At 36.0% G+C, this 7500-nt stretch overlaps 1 pseudogene; it reads left to right on the top strand.

Moving 5' to 3' along the window:
- The first annotated feature begins 5722 nt into the window (after window positions 1–5722).
- On the top strand, window positions 5723–6753 carry LOC119595049 (annotated as a pseudogene).
- The last annotated feature ends 747 nt before the right edge of the window (window positions 6754–7500 follow it).

Below are 7500 nucleotides of genomic sequence, written 5' to 3'. Positions count from 1 at the left end.
TCCATTAACGTGAGTGCTGATATGCATTTCTGACAGTACAGACAGCATGCTTCAACTAACGAAGGAAAATGAATGCTGAACTCCTCTGGGAGAATCGAACTGTGTAGTATTACTCGACAGATGAATAACAAATTGAAGATCTCTAAGGACATGACTTATCCTTGCCCGAAGTTTTAGCTTCAGGAAAATTGGAACGAAAATCCGTGGTCATGAGTTAATTATTAGTTGGATTCGATTTTGAATTTCTACCACCTCATTCATGTGCCACGGGTATGGGAATTACGTCATCACAAATTATTAAGCGCCAGAGGTGGATTGGTGAAATATACACTGTACGAGTATGTGTAAGTGTGTGTTCATATATATATATATATATATATAATATATATATATATATATATATATATATATTTATTATATATATATACACATATATATGTACATACATATATATGAATATATATACACATACATATGTACATCTATCTATCTATCTATCTATCTATACACACACACCAACTTATATATTATATAAATAAATGTCACTCACCTAAACAAGTGTTATTTAGAGAGCATCGCCGAATAAGGAGGTGAAAAGAAACTTGCAGCTTACGTGGACATATTGCTCCCAGGAAGTCAGTAAACATGTAAACATTGAAAAAAGAAGAAAAAAATACGCCCATGCAAAACTGCGAAACCAAGAAGGAAATGTGGTAAAGGGACGGAGCATGAGGTTAAACAAAGAAACTTCACTAAGGATTATATAAGTATATATTTATGATACACACACGCACATAACATATGCCAATATATGTATGTATAATATATATACTATATAGATAGATATATAATATATTATATATATATTCTATATAGATTATTATGCTTATAATATATAAAAAACACACACCACACACCACTCACACACACACACAACAACACAACACACTGTATACATACCTATATATGTATGTTTATATATACACACATTGTGAATATAGATGTATATGGTATAATAGATATAAGAGTAGATAGATATTAGAGAATAGTAGATAGATAGAATAGATAGAAGATAGAGATATATAGATATGATACCATAAATATACAACACACACACATTGGGAGATACATATATATCTATATATATATATATATATAACTATTATATATATATATTATTATATGTATATATACTATATTTTTAATCTATATTCATATCTTTATATCTATTTATAACACACACACACACACACACACACACACACACACACACACACACATATATATATATATATATTATATATATATTATATATATATATATATATATATAGACATATATAAATACCAAACACGCACATATATATACACACCACACATCATTATATAATCTATACTATATATATATATACGATATATATATATATATATATATATATATATATATATATATACACACATATATGTGCACATACATACATAATATTATAAATATACTAGAATATAATATATATACTATATATATATATATATTACATACACACCCATATATATACCATACTATAACTGTACGCTATGAAAAGAACAAGTGAGAAAAGAGAACACAGAACTCTCAGTCAAGGCCAAACCGATAGACTCAATGGCCTATGTATAAAACTACATCAAGGTTGCAGTACTAGCCATGAAACCCGTGATCAGGCCATTGTTTGTTCCGGGAAAGCTGCTGTTCACCTGGGACCGAATGGTCTTGGGCAGGAGACCTTGCACGTGGGAGAGATGGATCGTACAGACTAAAAAAAAAAAAAAAAAATATAAAGAAAGAAGAAAGAAAGAAAAAAAAATAAAGGAAAAAAGCGAACAGTGATGAAAAAAGGGGTTATAGTTGCTAGTGTAAATAATAACTGTCGTTGGGTTGAATAGTTTGTTTTCCCATAATTTTAGTACAGTTAAATCATTAAGTGATTTAATTTAAGTTTTATACATTCATGAATACCTCACCATTTAAACTAAAATAGCAAATAAAGAGTCTCTGATTTTCTTACAGTAATATAAACATGATATGTAAAAGAAAGAGTGGTGCAGGTAGCATTTTGATTCATTGAATATAGTTTAATGATTAATAATTCGGTACCTTCAAATCAGAATACTTGTTGTGCAGGCCTAAAGGAGCTGACCATATATATTGTTTGCTATACATACATACCATATAGCATACACACACACACACACACACACACACACACAACACACACACACACACACACACTATATATACTATATATAATATATATATATATATATTATATAATATATATGGAGCAGGCACCTAAATAAAAGCGGGACACATAAGCACTCACGGACAAATTTCCATTTCATTTTTCCTTTAAGAAATACCGTTGGGGAATACGGCGTCAACTTCATAGTATTCTACGAAGGGACGGGTCACACAGTAGTTCTCACAGGTACAAGCATCATAAGCGTGGTGAGTATGTGTATTGTGTGGTATGTGTGACGTGAGTGCAGTGATATGTGGTGAATGAGTGGTGTGTGGGTGTGTGGTATGTGGTGAAGTGAGTGAATGTGTAAATGTGTGGTGATTGTGTGGTGTGGGTGTGTGTAAGGAGAGAAGAGAGGAGAGAGAGTTTCCGTGCTTCTTATGTATACGTTTTACTGAAAAGGGCTGGAAGAATTTAGATTTTACTAAGTGATGACTTTATATTTATATGGGACATAAACAAGCACAATGGCGCATAAACAAAAATGAAATGAAACAGCCACAATACGAAAAGAAACCGAACCTCCTCCTTTTAAACGAAACAAATAAACCTAAATGCATCAGTTTCATTCTTGTTTCGTCTGAAGAGACACTCTTAGCGATTTTGAAAACTTTACGTTCCAATTTCCCTCATACTGTGTCGGGGTTTCCTTTCATATAGTTCGAAATCTACAAGTCTCATTCACCCCCGTACCTTTATAAACGTTGAATGTAAACCCAAATATCCGTTTTCGGGAGTGCCAGTTTTCATAAAACGCATGGTATGATTGTCAGAACCGCTAAATTTTGACGCCAGATGATGATCTATCATTATTATAATCATGTTCATCACTATCAATTATCAAGAGTCATTTATATCGAAATCACCGTTTTCATTTCATCCTAACCTACATCATATACAGGCTTTCTTTACACGCATAGCCATGGGTAAAGAGGTTTTTAAACATTATAGGTGTTTAGTAGGAGAAGCTTCACTCTGTTAGTCAAGGAGAGTATAATACAGAACGATAATATGATATGGTATTGCGTGAGAAGGGGAAGAGGTTGAATAAGCACTAAAACGTTTCCCAATGCAAGGATATAACTGAAGCTTTCGATGTATTACAGTATCTTCATCACCATATCATTCTCAATGAAACGCAATTTTATCAAAAAATTGTCAGTAACATTGACTACGCAACAGCGAACTGGTGTTTAAATCCCTTTGCTCTGCTGAAAGTTACCGTTGGAAATCCCCGCGATATCGTGTGTCGAAAACTATATATTTACATGTGTGCGATTTTGTTTTTGTCTATTTGTCTACTATAAACTATCTGTTTTATATGTTGGTGTACATAATTGGCATACGAGTATATTTTGTGACTAATACATTAACACGCCTAACCTAATCATGTATATCTATATATATATATATTATATATATATTATATATTCTATATATATATAGTGTGTGGTGTGTGGTGTATGTATGTAGGACATACATATACCTGCCATATCACACACTTGCCACATAATAGATGTCTATATTTGTGTAGATAATAATCAAGCATATAATATATATCACGCGCAGACACACACACAATATATATAATATATATATATATATACATTAAATACTATAATAATACATATGTGTTTATATATCATAATACTTATATATAATGCATCTGTGGTATGCGTGTTCAGTGTTACGTGATTTTACTGAACAATGGAATTTAGGATTCACCTAGATCATTCCTGTTGTAACTACAGCTTTTAAAGAAAGATGACAACCGTTGTTTGTTCCTTTATTATATCTGTTGCACATGTAATCAATGGTTATACTACAACTGTTCGTAGTTATAAAACACGCTCTATATTCAAGGTTAACAGGCCTAAAGAAAAAGGTTTGTTCAGGCCCTGTAGACGCATTCCGCGACGGGCTCCGTGGGGGACTGGCTTGAACGCAGAAAACGTTGATCCGTTGGCGCGCCTGAACACGGCTGCGCACTTTATCGGTCGCCCGGCCCGGAGTCTGCGGACGTGCGGGAGTAGCGAAAGCCAAAACCTCAGCCTTGTAACTGTCGAAGCGATGCAGGGAGTCTAAACGCAGGAGTAGGTGTGGTAGTCAGTGGCGACCACTGGAAGGAGCGGCCAAAAGCTGTGGGAAAAGGACGTGTAAGTTTGTAATGCATCGTGCGATTATCAAAAAGGTCAGGGCAATATAAAGCACACACATACATAAACATATATATGTGCATATATTTGTGTATCATGTATATGATACATGCAAACACACCATACATAATATGCCAACCGATCAGAGCTCAAGTGCGTCATGACTGCGTTTTATATGTATAAATGTTTAGGAACTTCCTATTTGCGTTACCTTAGCCTATATCTATATAATATATATATAATATTATATAATATATATATATACACTATATATATATATATATATAAATAAATATATATTAATAAATTATTATATATATATATTAATCTATTCAGATATATAGACATTCATAATGTATGCACATTTGTGTATGGAAATGTTACACAGGACCGAAACAGTGATTTGCAGTAAACACGCGTGAGATTACGGAAGCGTCCCAGTGGGGAAGTCAACGAGCATGTGTTAGTGCAGCTGGGAAGTCCTTGGTCATAGGGTAGATCTTGCCCTCATCCTGAGGTAGTCGATGTAAGGGCTAAGCCAGCTGGGTGACTTGGAAATCCGTGTCCAAGACTTGAGTACTCGAAGTTGGAGTGGATGCACGCTAGTGACGGTTGGTAAGGGTTTGTCGATGATGGAGGTCTGATACCACCGACCTGGTACCTGTTGGGAAATCCACCTAATGGTCACACATTGTATTTCAAAATGTTAACTATTGAACAAGTTCAAAGTTTACGAATTCGAATGAGGAAAGTGTGAATAAACAGAGTTTACCATGCGACAGGCGAAGTTGTCTTGGATGGCCAAATTTGCACATTTCCCGTGGGACCAGGAAATACGGGAATGGGCGGGAGCAGCCGAGACCACAGCACGAGTGAGAGAAGAAATTAGTACGGTCAGCATGGTGCTCCTTCTGCCTTGTTTTCCTTCGAACGACAACTAGCTAAGGCATGCTAAGGGCTAGGGCTTTTAGCGCGATGCGGCGGAGGGCGGGGACCGCAGGTGTTTGAAGGGGCGGACTTACGAAAACTCCTCCTAGGTGCCACTGTTTTCTTTGTAATAAATAAAGCATTTCTTTGTTGTTTTTATTGATCCTAAGTCTTTTCCGTCCCTAGGACATTGCAATGTATTATATCGGAAGAGGCAAAATGGTAATCAAGGAAAGGTAGATAAGTGTTTGCTAAGTATACAAAGTAATTGGGAGGGAAAGAGGCGGTCGGTGCTGGGCATCCCCCTCCAGGAAGCCTCCTGCTACAAAAGCAGAAGGAAGCAGCACAGAGCAGCACAAGATAATCCCTGGCAACATGAAGAGCTCACTGATAGTTCTTGCTCTCGTAGCAGTGGTCGCTGCCGATAAAATCCCCGACTTCGTCGTCCCAGGAAAGTGTCCTGCGGTGGACAAGAAGGCCCTCTTCGACTCGCAGAAGCCCAACTATCCTAAGGTACGTTGCCTTGGCGGGAGAGTCATACGGGCGTGGAGAGTTCTTTGATGAATCTGTATTTTTTTGACTGATAATTGTCGGTCACTGAACTCTTGTTCTTTATATTTCAGTTTGCTGGAGTGTGGTATGAAATCGCGCTCACAAAGAACCCATACCAGCTGCTTCAGCAGTGCGTGCGCAACGAATTTTCTTTCGGTAAGAAACCTCCGCGTTCATAATACTTCCAGAAGGAAGTGTCATGAACTTAGACCTTTAATTGTTGATCGATTGACATGTTAATAGCACGGATGCATTTCGTGTATACGAATGAGAAAATGTCTTTCCAGATGGCACCAAATTCGCCGCCAAGTCCACCGGCATCAACGCCGAAGGGAGCCTCATGCGGCGCAACGGACAGATCATGCCGATGCCTCTGGGAGAACCCAACCTCTCCATCGACTACGAGGGATGTGAGTATTTCCAAAGAGCACTTGTAGCTAGCATGGATGCTCTCTGTTTTTTTCAAAGCAACTGAGCTGCTTGTTGACGGAGCTGACGACGCTTGATTCTTCTATTCACAGCCTTCATGGCGCCTTTCGTCATCCTGGACACGGACTACGAGAACTTCGCTTGCATTCACTCCTGCGTGGACGTGAGTCAAGGCTACTTCGCAGACTTCGCCTTCATTTTCTCCCGCGCCCCAAGCATGTCGGACAAGCAGCTGAAGCGCTGCGAAGCCGCCTTCAAGAACATCGGTTTCGACACCTCCGTTTCACCAAGACCGTCCAGGGATCCTCATGCCCCTACGAGACTCAGCAAGCTCTCTGACCTGTTTTGAAAGAACGGAGCCGAGCGTGTGTTAATGAAGTGACCGAAAGAACGACTTAGTAATTACAGTAAACATGCTTACATAAAGACTTAGTAATTACAATAAAGATGATTTTCTAATTATTATTTTTCCGAAATCTCATTAACCTAAAACAACAAAAGAAAAGAAAAGAAAGGAGATAATGAATAAAATAGAGCACATACAATCACAATCTATGAAAGCAACGCACAAGCCAAGCCTTAACAAAAGGAATGGGGCGAAGATATGCACTTTGTCTTCAGTACACCATTCTCACTTCTCTCTTCTCATACCAAATATTCTTATTCTTTAAAACTGAGAAATGTGGTCATAAAGATCATATTCGTGCGTATTGATAATTTCATTCCATTTTAATGTAAAATCTATAAAGATAACAATAAAAAAGAAAGAAAAAAATCGTTGCCAATCTTTATTTTTTTTCTCTATCTCTTTCACTTTGCAAGTGTGAACTTAGGCTACACAATCGTATGCAGACATCATCATTATTATTATTATCATTATCATTATCATCATTATTATTATTATCATTTTCGTAATCATCATCATCATTATTATTATTATCATTATCATCATTATTATTATTATCATTTTCGTAATCATCATCATCATTATTATTATTATCATTATCATCATTATTATTATTATCATTTTCGTAATCATCATCATCATCATTATTATTATCATTTTCGTAATCATCATTCATCATTATTATTATTATCATTATCATTATCATCATTATTATTATTTACTCATTTTGTAATCATATCTTTTTTTAATCATTA

This window comes from Penaeus monodon, chromosome 35, assembly GCF_015228065.2.
Source record: "Penaeus monodon isolate SGIC_2016 chromosome 35, NSTDA_Pmon_1, whole genome shotgun sequence".
NCBI classification, from domain to species: Eukaryota; Metazoa; Arthropoda; class Malacostraca; order Decapoda; family Penaeidae; genus Penaeus; species Penaeus monodon.
Note: the sequence above shows the minus strand (reverse complement) of the source record. Positions and strands in the feature narration are given on the sequence as shown.